Source organism: Miniopterus natalensis, chromosome 9, assembly GCF_054644295.1.
Source record: "Miniopterus natalensis isolate mMinNat1 chromosome 9, mMinNat1.hap1, whole genome shotgun sequence".
NCBI lineage: Eukaryota > Metazoa > Chordata > Mammalia > Chiroptera > Miniopteridae > Miniopterus > Miniopterus natalensis.
Window position 1 is genome coordinate 11,670,893 of NC_142089.1, and position 15,021 is coordinate 11,685,913.

Here is a 15,021-nt window from a genome sequence, read left to right on the forward strand (position 1 = left end):
AAACCTGCCCACTAATCTCCATCTCAGGGTCTGCTCCCCAGGAACCCAGCCTGTAATGGCACCCGTCAAATACACCTGGGAGCTCTGCCGTGCAAGGAAGAAGGGGAGAAGGACCACTGCTGGACGGCGGCAGACAGCTTGCTTCATGAGTGGTGGGATCCCGGTGGGGTAATTGTGGGGCTGTGAGAATGTCAACAGCTATGGTGAAGGTGTCATTCATGAGGTTGGCTGTCATGGTGATGGCGGTCATGGCCATGTAGATAGGGAAACCGTGATGATATTCATTCACCTGGGGTGGGCTTGCTTGCCTACGGGACCCCAACTCTGAGAAACCTTCACCCCTGAGTGGGCCCCTGTTGGGGCTGCGCTCTCCCTCTTTCTGACGTTCCCTCTGGATGACTGTCAGCCAGCTTCCTTGACCCTCAGGCTCCCTAGTCCGTCTTTCTTTTAGCCAGTCTGACGCCTGTCCTGGATGGGGCCCTGTCTACTGCTTCCATCTAACCTCCCCTCCCAGCTCTCGGGCCATCCAGCCCTCCCAGCTCTACTTCCCTGCCCACTGACTGAGCCATTTGGCCCTTCCTCGGGGCTGGGACCCAGCCAATCTCACTCTCTCCAGATAGGTTTCTGGGTTCCGTGTCCGGTGCAGGGGGTCCCCTTTGCCCCGTTGCAGTTCACCCTAGATCTGGCTCAGCGATGATAGTGGAAAGGTGGTGAAGTGTGAATGGCAGTGAAGGTGACGAGGAGGAGGAGGGGATGGTGATAACATGATGGTGATAACATGATGGTGATGACGGCGTTCGTGGAGTTGCTAATGAGGCTGGAGGTAACGATTCCTGTGATGGTGTTTATGCTGGGGCGGAGGTGGGGGTAGCAGTAATGACAGGGTGGTGCTGTTGGTGCTGATGGTGGTGATTGTGATGATGGTGGTGGTGCTGATGGTGCTGATTGTGATTGTGATGGTGATGGTGGTGGTGATGGTGATGATAGTGGTGATGGTGGTGATTGTGATGGTGATGATGGTGCTGATGGTGCTGATTGTGATGGTGATGATGGTGCTGATTGTGATGGTGATGATAGTGATGATGGTGGTGTTGGTGATGGTTGCAGTGGTGATGGTGGTAATGGTTTTGGTGGTGACTGCAAAGAGGGTGTTAATGCTGGTCTTTTCCTTTCTGGCTGGATGCCTTCATTAAGCCCCTGATTTAGGAGCCAAAGGCCAAGGTCATCTTCTTCCTTTTTTATACCAGCAAGATGTAGAGTTCACTTTCTGTCAGATCAGAGTCATTAGGGGATCCATCCATTTTCTGGCTGAGGTGGAGCGAACCGTGGGATGGGCTAGAGATCAGATCACAAATATGAGCACTTAGGACCTCTGGCAGCCTGATGACCTCACTGACTGACCCTCACGCCTCACCTCTGGATTTCCGGGTAGCCTCTCACCAGCTTCTGCCTGTGGCCCCCCTACAGTCTATTAAACACACAGGGTTCAAAGTGCCCTTTAAAACCTAAACCAGATCTTTCCACTTCCCTGCTCCAAATGGCTTCCCATCGCATCAGAATGGAAGCCAGGGTCCTGATCTAACGACTACTATTTCAAATTCCTCAGCCCCTAAGAGTCTATGTCATCTATGACTTAATAAGAGGGAGGCAGGGATAGGGGTTGGCCTAGGGCAGGGCTTGGAACCTGGTAGAAGCCATCAGGCCTCCTGTACCACCTCAGAGCCCGCTGGTCTGGGGGGAGGCCTGCCAGACCCTTTTACAGGAATGTGAATACAGCCTCCCCACCCCTGGAAAGGGTAATTCTGAACCCAAAGGAATGAAGGAACTACCATGTGCAGGGCAGGAGCTCTGGGCTGGGACTCAGAGGACCAATTACAAGGGCCAATTCTAGCTGGTCATTGGTTCCTGTGAACTTGGGGATTACTCCTCCCCCTGGGCCTCAGTCTTCCCATCTATAAAATGGGGGGCAAGTCATCTCTATTCTACAGCTGCTCCCTTCCTGCATCCAGCAGGCGACCAGGACCATGGGACGGGAGCATGCGCTAGAGGCAGCCAGGGAGCCTCCCCATCACCTGTAGACTGTATTCCTCACATCCCTCATCCCTTTGTGGCTCTGGCCTGGCCTCCCCACCCCCACAGCCCCTTTCACAGGATGAAGTATGTGTGCATCCATGTGGGTGAGAGCATGATCTGTACATGCAGTGGGACTTCCTGTCCAGGGCAGGGCCCAGTGTGTGTCCACCGCTTCACTCCAGGCTGCTGGCCTCCTGGTGCCACCACACGGTCCTCCCAAAATGAGTCTCCCGCCTCTCTAACACAGATGTGAAACAAAATGAGGAATTTGAGAAAAGCACTCCATTTGTGAAGTTGCCATGCCCCCTCTCCCTGGGGCAAACAGTCCTCGCTCAACTGGGCCTCAGTTTCCCCATCCATATAAGGAGAGTGGTCCCCAACTTGGGTGTGAACCATCCTGGGTGGTTCTGACCATGAACCTCATTCTAGACCATGGTACTGGGGTGTCCCCGTGACTCCAGCTTGTTGTCAGGATCATGACCTTGGCCTGAGTCCTTCCAGAAAGTCTGTAGAGGGCCAGGTGTGGGCTCTCTGGAGGGCAGTTCCAGAAGCTGACAGCAGATGGTGCTGTTGACCCCATTCCTGGACCGGAGCAGGAGCAGGAGCTGGAGCAGCAGCCACTGGAGTCCCCCAGGCTCCCCGCTCAGGGCCTGGCAGCGCTCTGTGGGGCTTGGGGTCCCTTCTCCTTTGAACCTGAGGCTGGACCCTTGGGCTCACCCTCTCTGGCCCATCACTTGCCCTGGGGAAGAGCTCTGAGAAGGGAGACAGCCGAGCAGGAAGCCGAGGTGCGTGCTTGGGGGTGGGTGTGTGTGTGTGTGTGTGTGTGTGTGTGTGTGTGTGTGTGTGTGTGTACGCGTGTGTAGCACTGTCACATGGGCACACTGAGGCGCACACGTGCTGTTCGCTTCTGACACATGGTGCCGACTGCCCAGCCTGTTGTCACTGATCACATGTGAGCTTGCATGTAACCCACATGGCATGGGTTCTGCCAGGCTGGGGGGGGTGAGGGAGGGAGGGCTAAACGGAAGGACGTGTTTGCATGTGTTCCCGAGGGTAGGCGTGGGTGCGCGGCGCTGTGTCTGTGGCCCATGTGTGCGCACGTGCACAGGTGAGGGGTAGCAAGTGGGTGTGTGTGCACACATGTGCGAGGGGGGTTGTGTGAGGAAGCCTTCCAGCCCTGTATCCGTCTGGGCTCAACTATTCAGCTGTGTGTGTATGTGTGTAGGGACCTGTGCCTACAGCTGCCCACATGTGCATCTCTGTGTGCATGTGCATCTGCGGGTACATGCACACATGTTTGGGCTGATGGGTAAGAAGCAGGGAGATTAATAAATGGTTTGAGGATGGGCAGGCTGGAAAGATGAATTAAGTTCTTTGCTAGGGAGTGGGACTGAGACGGGCTGACCTGGTGCCCGGGGCCCTCAGCCCAGGTTGGGGCGGCACGCAGGGCCCTGCAGAGCTGGGAGGAGGCAGCTCTGTACTATGATTATGAGTTAATGAGTGTGTGCTCTATGCCAGGCATGTGCCAGGCCCTGTGTGTACGCCTTAATATACTTCTAATGGCCCCCTTTTACAGATGAGACTGAGGATCGGGGAGGCAGAGGAACTTGCCCCTGGTCAGACAGCGAGGAAGTGGTGGAGCTGGACATGAGTCCAGTCCTGAGCCTTGTCACTAAATAACCATGGTGCTGGTAAGTGTCAGGCCCTGAGGCTGGGGTGGCAATGGGAGGCAGGTGTGAGGACAAGGGAAAGGAGCCAGCACCAGGAGCCTGGTGCTAAAAGGAGGCAGCTCTGGTGATGGAGGTATCCTCAGGGCATCGGCCTCTGCCCCAGGAGGGGTTGGCCTTTGGGAGCCTGTTTCCTGTCTGTAGAATGAAGATGATGATGCCTCTCAGGGCACCAGCGGTGGTAAAGATGAAGTGTGATGGGGCGCAGGGGCTCCCAGTCAGGCACCTGGTCGTCACAGCTCTGTGGTGTTGGTTACCTAGTTCCCTGAACAATCGCTCTGGGCCACTGAGCCCTCTGAGGCCACAGTTTGTCCTGCTGCAGGATCACACCCACTTTGGAGGTACAGGCAAAAATTCAAATGAGATGCGGGAAGATGTGTGGCACAGAGCAGGCTCTCAGAAAACGTGGGTTCAGGGTACTGCCCCAGCTGGGCCAGCCTTCTTGGGGAGCAGGCACCAGGCCAGTTCTGCAGAGAGCAGGGGCACGCCCAGGAGTGTGTCCCATTTAGCGCAAGGCCCTGCAGGCCCTCCACCCGCCCTGGGCGCTCCCTGCACCTTCCCCCTCTTGGCCTTCATTTGCCACCGGGCCCCAGGGAGTGGGCATTGGGCAGTCTCCCGGAGCTCCTTTCGCTCTCCCGATTTGCATGTTTAAAGATGCATCTGCTGACACTCTTGTAGCTATGGCCCAGTCTCCCCGTGTCCCTGGGAGCTGCGCCTTCTGCGTGCACAAGAGCCCACTCTACCTTCTGGGCACCCTGTTCCCATCTGGGGGTATTGGGGTTCCTTTTTATTTCCCCATCTTTGCCTGCACCCCCCGGGGGAGGGGGGTTGTGCTCACGCATCGGCTGCTGGGTGACACTTTCAGATCACAGGCCTGACATTTCAGTGTTTGTGTCTCTGTGCCAGGCAGGCACCAGCCCGAGCAATCGATTCTCCCTGCATAATCGCTAAGCACCGTCCATAACATTTCATCAGCCCCCATTGGCACTCGGGCTGCTTCCTCTGGGTCTCACGCTGGGTTGCCCATGTCCTGTCTTCTGGGACTGAGAATTCTCTTTTCAAATCCCCCTGCTCCCTACTGCTATCCTCCCTCTGGTCCCCATGAGGCTGATAGAGCTCAATTTCTGGTCACTTCCACCTTCCTGTGTCATCCTGCACCGTCATATCATGTTTCCCTCAGTTTCTCTAAGAGGAGGTGCCTTTCCTACCTCAGGGCCTTTGCACATGCTGTGCCCTCCATGAGAACTCTCTCCCAGTGACCCCAACACATTCCCCCTTTTGCCTAGCTCACTCCCACTTGGCATTCAGGTCTCAGCTTAACTATTATTTCCTCTAGGAAGTCCTCTTGGGTTTCCCAGAGTAGGTTAGGTTATTTCATTCCACTCCGTTTCTTAGGTGCTCTCTCTCTCCTATAATGATTTGCCTGACATCTGTCTTTCCCACTCCATGTGAGTGGGCCTTTGTGTCTGCATCCCTTTGGCTCACACGGACGGTGGTGCCCAATAAATGCTGATTGATTGAATGAATGATTGAATGAATGAATGAATGTTCATTCAAACAGAGGCCCAACCTTTCAGCCGTGAAAATTTCCCTCCCTACACTAATGAGGAAAATGACTGGTCCTCTCCAGGGCATCCTTTGTGTAATGGGGTGTCAAGATTGGGGGAGCAAGGTGTGGTCCTGTTGATGGACCAAGCCAGGGACCAGGCTTACTCCTCTGTCTTTGGTTAAGTCGGTTGAGCTGAATCTATAAATGATGGTGGGGCTGGTGGTGACACGGAGCTGATGATGGTGAGCTTAAAAGGAATAGGTCCTGGCAGAGACTGGCATGGTGCTGGCGATGGCAGGCATGATAACAGTGGTGCTGATGTTGGTTATTTATTGGGTGGTAAAAATAATGGCAATTTTGCTGTGGTTTGGGGGTGCTGGTGTTTAAGAAGATTGACTTTGGAGTCAGACAAGCCTGTGTTCCTCTCTTGTCTCTGTCCATCACTGTAGAGATTCAAGAAAGCCTTCGGGGTCTGTGTCTCCACCTGCAAAGTGGGTGTAAGAAGAGTTTCTACTCCCTGGGGGCAGGGCTGGGACTGGGGTTTTTGGAGAGCTGAACAAGCGGGTGCATGGAGAGCTCTCGGCACTGTGCTGGGCCCACATGGGGCTTTGAGTAACGGTGTGTGGAAGGAAATCATGCCAATAGCTTAGGATGACAAGGGTGGCATTTGTGAGAAAGGTGATGAAGATGGTGACACTGGTATCTTTTCCGCTGCAGGTGTAGTTGGTGGTGGAGATGTTGACGGAGGTGATGTCATTGGTGGTGATGGTGACAGAGGGGGTTATAATTTATTAATTCATTCTGTCAATTGAACAACCAGTATGTGTTTCTGCCAGCAAATTTTGGGGAAAAAATAAATATAACCCTTGCTTTTCAGGAATCATCAATAAATAGCAACTGCACACACACACGGTATAAAGCAAGGTAGCAGGTGGCTAGATGGCAAGTGGGTGCTTTGCATCAGAGGAGATGCAGGGCTTGGGGGGTCAGGGAAGGTGCCCAGGGGAGGTGGTTCCGGGACGGGGCACTCCAGGAGGCAGGAGACGTGTGAGCGCAGGTATGGTGCTCAGGGAAGGGTGAGAGGAAATGGGGAGGGAGAAAGAGAGAGAAGGCCAGAGGGACGGGCCGTGGCCAGGGTGTGAAGCGGGCCAGTGCCCGTGTCCCCACAAGGTGCCTGGCGCCACAGGAGGAACCCTGGTCCCCGGCCTGGAGCTCCCATTTCAGAGGGACTCACTGAGCCCATACGGACTCTCACTTTAGGAAGCAGGGGCGCCCTTACAGAGGCACCCTGAGTATATCAGGCCTGCACGAGCCGGCGGGGTTGAGTCTCTGTGAGGGATGCACGGGGATGTCGAGCACCCCCCCCACCCCGCGTCTCTGGGAGCTGAGCCGCCTGCATGCACAAGAGCCCAGGAAAGCACACGGGCCCGGCCCCTCCACGCCAGCGCCTCCTTTTCTGATGTCCACGTCCAGGAGAAGTCATGACCAGAGAGGTCAGCGCCTCGCCGCACAGCCAGGGGAGGCCAAGCAGTGGCTCAAGGAGCACAGGCGAAAGTGGCATTGTGACCCCACCTTACCCAGGGCTCTCCTCACGCTGGATTGGTCACAGGTTGGGAGCAGGTGGGGGCTTTGGAAATAGAGATGAAGGAAATGAGCCCTTATCTAGCAGACACTTCAGTGGGCTTTGGAGCCAGAAAGGCCTGGGTTTGAATCCTGTATTCTAGCTGTGTGGCCTTCGGTAATCGCTCAGCCTCTCTGCCTGTTTCCTTGTATCTAAAGTGGAGGTGGCAATGATGGGACCTGTCTGGCTCAGAGGATTCCTGTGAGGGTTAGCTAAGCCTGCTCCTAGCGCCAGGGGGCTAGGCTGCCCAGTGGTGGAGGTGGCTATTATAATGGGCCCTGTACTTCTTACATGCAGACATGCCTCTTCAATGTCCCCCTTGAAACATGGATTATACCCATTTTGCAGGTGAAGAAACTGAGGCTCAGAGAAGGGAAGCAGGAATCTGGCTTGGCCAGGATTTAAGCCCAGGCCTGGCTGGCTCCATGCCCATTAGTCGGCCATGGCTGGGGACGTGCAGGACGGGGTCTGGAGGACGGTGGGGCCTGGGGGTCTGGAGGACAGTGGGGGCTGGGGGGCTGGCGAGGGGGTGAGAAGCAGCGAGCCTGACATAAGGCCCTCAAGAATGTGATCCACTTCCTTCTGGGCCCCTGGGAGCCTGGTAATCCTGGGGCGGCTGGGATGTGGGGAGACAGCTGTGCTGGGCATGGTGAGGGGGGTGTGGAGTGAGGCTCCCGGGCCCCCTTCCCTGCTTTCCCTGCCGGGCTGAGAGCTGCGGGCCGATTAACCCTGGCAGAGCTGGAGCCCGGAGGTGGGAGAGGGCGCAGGGAGAGGAAGGCGCGGGAGGGGGGATTGCTGAGATCTCAACCAGGCCTGCGGCGAGCCCGCCCCGGGCAGCGCGTCCCCAGGTGTGGCCAGCTGGCCCTCCCTGGGAGGTGCTGGGACACTGAACTTCTGAGCATGACGCGGGACGGGGAGGGGCTTGGGCTTTTAACAGGGTCACAGCTGGAAGGGCCATTGGGGGTTATCAATCCCCTGGCTTTACAGAAGGGGAAATTGAGGCCCAGAGAGGGGTAGCAACTGCTCCAGGTCACACAAGAGTCAGTGCTGAGCTGGGACTAGGCCCAGGCCTCCTGACTTCTCTATGCCTGAGCCGTGCCCGCCTGTCCATCTTGTCGCCGGGCAGGAGTTTGCCTGGGCAGTGGATGCAGGATCCGCAGTTCATCGTCACTGTGCCCACGGGGCCTCCTGCGCAGTGGCAGGTGCCCGCCCTCGGCTGGGAACTCCACCTGGAATAGCAGTCGTGATGATACTGAGAGCATGTTGTAGCTTTGTGATTATACAAATGTTTACGGTTTTTATAGTTTGTTTTATAGTATTTTATACTTTATCAAGCCCTTCGCAATGTTTATCTCATATGACCCTCACCATGCTCCGTGTGAGTACATGCTCTTACTCCCATTTTACAGATATGAACACTGAGCCCCAGAGGATCAAAGGGATTTCCTTAGTCTCGCTGAGAGTAATAATAGCAGGAAAACTTTACAGACACTTGCTGCTTACAGGCTCCAAACTGGGGACTCTCCCACAGCCCAAGGGGCTCCCGCCAGCCTTGCAGGAGTCACCCTCAATTCCTCCCTTTCCTGTACCCCCACCTCTTACCCAGGAGCAAGCGGATGACACCCCCTGCATGTGTCCCGAATCTTGGCCCCGTCTCTATTGGTGCCATGATGGGATTGGCTGCCATGTTCTGTGCCTGGGTGACAGCTGCAGCCCCCCACTGGTCTAGGACCCCTGCCCCCACCTCACTGCTGCTGTCAGTGAGCAAAGGACACTTTGGGCCCCAACCCTAGTGCATTGAAGCTCATGCGTCTTATTTAATATTCAAACCGCGGACTCCTCGCTGTGTGCCAGGTAGTCTACTAGGCTCAGAGGTGACAAGGGTGAGGCTCGAGATCCTGCCCTCGGGGTGCCTTCGGAGCCTAAGGTGAGAGAGACAGAGAGGGGGGGTCTCATGCAAGCCAGGCAGCCCGCCCTGAGCACCTACTGTGCGGTGGGTGCTTTGCAAACATTACTACATGGAATTCTCATGGAATCCGCAGCTGTCTGCTGGAAGATGGGCTCAGTCCTCCCAAATCCCAGCGCGGTGGGGCTTTTTGCATCCATGTGACAATTGGGGACGGTGAGGTGTGCAGAGAGTGACTTCCCCGAAGACACAGCTGTGGGGCTCAGCACCACTCCAGGGTTTTGGGGGTGAGGAGGAAAGGAAAGGCCCACAGGAAAATGGTGTGAGTTGGAGAGAAATTGAGACTTAAGTTTGCAGCGTCCGGAAAGCAGTAGCTCCACTGCTTTGAACAAGAAGTGTAGGAGCTCTGGGTTTGGCAGTCCCCAGAACAGGGTTTGAGTTCCAGTGCTGCCACCTCTGGGCTGAGGCCTTTGTGTGCCAGATGGCTCTCGGTCTGGCTTCTCCAGCAAGAGGAAAACAGAAATTCCCATTATTACGGGGACCGAAGGGTCGTAATGTGCTTTTGCTGACACAGCCGTTGAATTTAAATGCTCAGTAAAGATTAGCTTGGTTCGTTTGGTTGTTTCTGTTTTGTTTTATGTCCTACACCTTAGTGAAGTCGCACGGGTTTTGTCCGTTTCCATCTGACTTATTTCACGTAGCATAACACTCGCAGGACTCAAGCATGTTGCCACCATGGCGATACTTCATCTTTTTCATGCCTGAGTAGTACTCCACTGCACATATCACCCCATCTTCTTTATCCAGTCACCTGTCCATGGACACTTAGGTTGTGTCCACGTCTTGGCTGTTGAAAATAATGCTGCGATGAACACAGGGGTACATATATCCTTACAAATTAGTGTTTTCATATTTGGGGGGGAATTGCTGGACCATATGGTAGTTCTAGTCTTAATTTTTAAAGGAACCCCCGTACTGGTTTCCACAGTAAACTCATGGATACAGTCAACAGATGGTGGTTGCCAGAAGGGAAGGGGTGGTTGGAGGGCAAATTGAGCAAAGGGACCAAGCACCTGGTAACAGAAGGAAGCTAGACTGAGGGAGGTGAGTGCACAATAGTGTATACAGATATGGAATTATAATGTACGCCTGAGATTTATATAATGTTATTAACCAATGTTGCCTCAAAAAATTAACACAAATATTTGTTTTCAAGTTTCCCCATCTCCCGCTCCCGCCCCAGGGGAAACCATGACCTTAAGGGTTTGCAACCAAATTGCCTGAGGCCAGCTGATCCTGTAGAGGGGACGGGACAGCAGGAACCATGTAGCGTGAACATTGTTTTCAAGAGAGGCTGAGGGTATGAATTTTAATGTGAACTCTCTGCAGCTGCGGTGTGAGACCTCCCTCCCTTCTCCAAACAAAACACCCCTGGGCCCCGGGCCCCGAGCCCGCTGGTTTGCAATCACTCTATAGAGCACCTGGCTGAAGGGGCTTGGGAGGAATTTGGAGGTTGGGGAGGGGTGCAGAGCAGGTGGGGTGCAATGGGGTGGGCTGGAGGATGGGTCAGTCCAGGGCGTTTGAGGCAGTGAGGATTGTTACCTGACAGGTTAATGCGGGGAGGGAGGGGAAGCTTCCTTGACGTGGTCAAGGTCACAGGGAAAAATCGCTGGAGTGGCATTGGGATTGAAAGGTGAGGAGACAGTGCAGGAGCATTGAGGTTTGGGAGCAGAAAGCCGGGCAGCTGGCCTTGGCTCTGGGCAGGACTATGTGTCCTTGGACAAGCCCCTTGCTCTCTCTGTGCCTCTGTGGCCGGAGTGAATGGGCTCTGTCAACAGTCCTGGCTTTCCAGGCTTTTTGTTTGGGGGGGGGCTGGGTCTGTGCCCAGAGCTGAAGGTGGGGGAGAACTCTGGGAGAAAGCCCCATCTCCCTCCTGGATCCTGGGAACAGCAGGAGGTCTAATCTGCTGTTGACATTCCACCACGGGTCTCCGGGCTTGGGTTTCTCCTGGCCTGTGTGATCCTAGCAGCAGGCAGAGGCTGGGATGCAGCACTTGCTCCGTGTCACTCTGGGGTGGATTAGGGACCCCAGGGCCAGGGGATTGGGGGTGCTGAGAAGAAGGGAGTCTGGGACAGAGCTGAGGGCCAGCTGCTGGCTGGGGGCCTCTTCTTCCTTCACTGTCCATTTGTGGGGGGGGCATGTGCTCAGATAACCGACGGGGCCTTGGCAACAACAACCACTCAGGCAGTCAATAGATACTAACTGAGCACCTACTGTGTGCCAGGGGTAAATAGGAAATCAATGGTCTGCACTGTCTCACCATTATTCTCCCCATTTAACAGAGGGGAAACTGAGACTCAGAGAGGGGAGGTGACAGTGAGATTTGAATCCCAGTAGCCAGGCTCCCAAGCTTGTATGTTTAACTCAGGCGCGGTGACATGGACCAGCACTGAGGAAAGAACACAAGAGCTGTGGATGCTACCGAAGGGGCATGGCCTGGGCTGCAAGGATGCACGGTGGGGGCAGGCGCTGTGGTCCGGGAGGGGCTCCCCGGGAAGCCGGCCCTGGAGTCCTGGGAGCTTGGTGAGGAGTGAGGGACGCTGAGGGCCTTTGGGGGTCCACTTTGTGTTTAAGGAGCCCTCTGCCCGCGTGGCCCCTCAGAAGCAGACCTGCCTGGGTGGACCGGTGAGCTGGGCCAGCTCCCGATGCCACCGCCTTGCTTTCCCAGGTGCTGGCCCTGGAGCCTGCAGGCTGGGTCCTGGGCGCCCACCGCGGACCAGGGGCCCAAAGGCCGCAGTGTCCACACAGAGCTTTCCTCTTGGGGCTGTGCCTGGAGCACAGGCGGCCAGGGGCTGGCCGGGGCCCTCGCAGACCCCCCTCTTCTGCTCCTCCCTTCCCCTCTCTTTCTTTCCCTTCATGCCTCCCGTGGGCTTGGTGCTAAGTGAACGAGAAGGAGTCCCAGAGACAAGTGGGTACCACCTGTCCCCAAGACTCACAGCTGACTAGGAGGGCAAGAGGGGACCCCAGTTATGAGAGTGGCAAGTCTCCAGTCGAGGCTTTTGGAAGGAAGAGAATGCTGCTGCACGGCGTCGGCTTCCAGGGACATGGCTTCCCGAGACTCGGTTTCCCCACATCACCTCACTGTGGTGGGAGTTAAATGAGATATTATGTAGAGAGCACCTAATGCAGCCCGAAAGGCCAGTTGCTCCCTCCTCCCTCCTCCCTCCCTCCCTCCCTCCCGAGTGCCAGGCACTGCTCTGGACCTGAGAGCATATGGACACTAAGTACTGAATTCCTCGATGCCAGGCCCGAGGTTGCGAGCTCGATACCCATGATCTCGTTTGCTCTGCACCAGGACCCAAGCCATAGGAGCTGTTATCGTTTTCACAGACGGGGCCGGGAAAGGGCAGCTCGTAAGTGGCAGAGGCGGTTGGGGCCCCGGTCAGCGGGGACAGAGCCCGAGCCTGTCAGCACGTGGCCCCTGGCGCGGTCCTCAGCCTGCAGGCCGCGGGGAAGGAAACCTCAGAACCGGCCTTCGTGGGCCTGCCGGCTTGAACGCCCCGAGGCCAGGGCTGCGTCCGGCTCTGCTCACCTCGGCAGCGCCTTCACTTGGCACGTGGTAGGCGCTTGGGGAATGAGTGAATAAATGAGAGGCCACCCAAGTCAAGGCTCGCAGGAGTCCTGGAGGGGACCCTGTGGGCCATTCTCAGGGTAGGTACTCGGCCCAGGGACCCTCTGCCCTGTGTCTTGGCCACGGAGGGCCATCTGTCTGTCCTTCCCACCACCCAGCCTCGTCCAGCGCTTACAGGGCCCGTGGAGATGGGCCCGTGGTAGGTTCCAGAAGGCCTCGGATAGAATATCAAGGCTGAGCCCTTGAAAATCGAATCTCGCCGCAGCCCACCTCCCCAAGGTTTCCCTCCGACCATCAATCAGCAGTGAGACACGATCGTGTTTTATAGCCAGGCCAGGGTGGGGGTGGCATGAAACCCAAGCCCCCTCTCTGCCTGGGGTCCTGCCTATTTAGGAAGATCAAGGCAGACCCCAGCTGGGCCTTAACTCTTTGTGATCCAGTTCCTACCAGCTGTGAGCACAGCTCCTCTGTCCCTCACACTCTGCTAAACGAGGTCCCTCAGGGGTAATGGAGGGACGTATGGGGAGGGGGGAGGCGGTCTGGGTCTTGACTGCTCCCAGGGACCTGCAGGAAGGCCCCTGGATTAGAAGACAGTTCTAGCCCAGCACTGAGAAAATCTGGGTTCTGGTTCAAGGTCTGCCATTTGTAGCTGTGTGACCTTTGGAGGGTTATCTGCCCTCTCTGGGCTTGATTCCTCCACTCTAACCCAGGAATCCCAATAGTTCCCTGTTTATCTTACTAGGGATGGTCCTGTTGTCTTCAACATGAGTGAGATTTGATTCTCGGCCTGGGGCCCCACCATCTTTATAACAGCCCCCCTCCGCCCCCCAGAATAGATTATACGTAATAAGAGACTCTCACCTCTCTTAGGAATTTATTTCCATTTTACAGATGAGGAGACTGAGGCCCAGATAGGAATTTCCACTACCCCAGGTCACTCAGCAAAAATTGCTCTAGAATAAGGCTGGAGCTCCAGCTTCCTGCTGTGAACTCCAGGGCTGGACCCCCTCCTCCTGGCCCCTTCCTCTGTCCTGTCATTGGAAACAGATCCGTGGACCATCCCAGGGCCTGGATTGCTGTCAGGGCTGAGGGAATAGACAAAGTCCAGCTTTACCTAGGAACAGAGATCGGGGACCTGGGCCGAGGGACCAGAGAAGCTCACAGCGGGCCTGGTACTGCCTCGCCTGGAACCCTCGGGGGCATCCTGGGGGGATCCGGGTGTCCTTAGGAGAACCAGGGCTGGGGGAGAAGCCACAGGGTGAAGGAACTTGCTGACACCATGCAGGAGGTCTGGTGCTGTAGGGCAGACACCCCCAGCTTTGGGGTGAACCAGCCTTCGGGTGGGACCTTGGCTGGGTGGCCTTGGAACCAATTTTGTCATCTCGTGAATGGGAAGAATAATGGTAAATTGAAGTTTAAATAAAACAGTGACCACTCCCAGTTGCTCCACACTCCGCGGGATCACCAGGTCTGCCCTGGTAGGGGCTGAGTGCCCCATCACTGAGGGCTATCCAAGCAGACCCACGGTTGTGAGGCTGGAGAGGCATCTTCGGGGAGGGGGTGAACCCTGGAGGCCCCTTTCAGTGCTGGTGGGTGGATGGGGGAGACTGGCAGGGGAGGTGCGTTCTCAGGTCTCCAATTACCAGCTCCCCGAATCACCAAGGTCATTTTGAGGAGGAGGAGCTCCAGGAGCAGTTTCCTCAGGTGGATGAGACTCTGGGGACTCATCAGCTGGACCAGCAGCTGGACGTGCTGGGCTGGTGGATGGTTGTTAGAAAATCAATTTTCTGAAGCTCCGTTGGTGGAGTGGGCAGGTGGGCCTTGAGGAACCTCGGGGAGCCTCAGGGCTGGCGTGGTCAGGGGCTCTGTGCCTGGCAGGTGGAATGTAGCTCCCTGCCCCCAGCTCCGGTCACCTCCTGCCTCTTCACCAGGCTGTGCCTCAGGCTTGGGGACCCTCCTCTGCCCCCTTCCTGGGTTCCCAAAGAGGACAAGAGTCCAAGGCCTGGGACAGGGTCAAGCATCAGGTAACTAGTCCCAGCTCTGCTTCTAACTGGCTCTGTGAGCTTTCTGGGCCTTAGTTCCTCCATCTGTAAGTAGCTAAATTTCTCTCACTATGCAGGGAGTGGTAAGCCAGGCTGGCTCCTCCTTACGCTTCAGGTCTTAGTTTAAATACCACCTCGTTAAAAATATGTCCTTCCCCTTCCAACCGCCCTGCCACTTAGTGTCTGTCCCAATTCCCCTGGCACTCAGCACCATCCCCAGGGACTTTGTCCCGGTCCTTCCACTAGGTGGCAAGCTCCATGCCCGTCTCAGGAGACACTTGTATCTCCAGGGTCTGCACAGTGTCTGGCACATAGTAGGTCTTCAATAAATAATTGCTCAGTAGATGAGTGAATCAATGGCAGGCCCTCTGAGGCTGTGGGGCTCATGAAAGCAACAACCAGCTCTGTCCTCAAGGAGCCAATAGTCTGATAGGGTGTGGGGGGTGTCCCCATGTTACCTTCATTCTGAAGC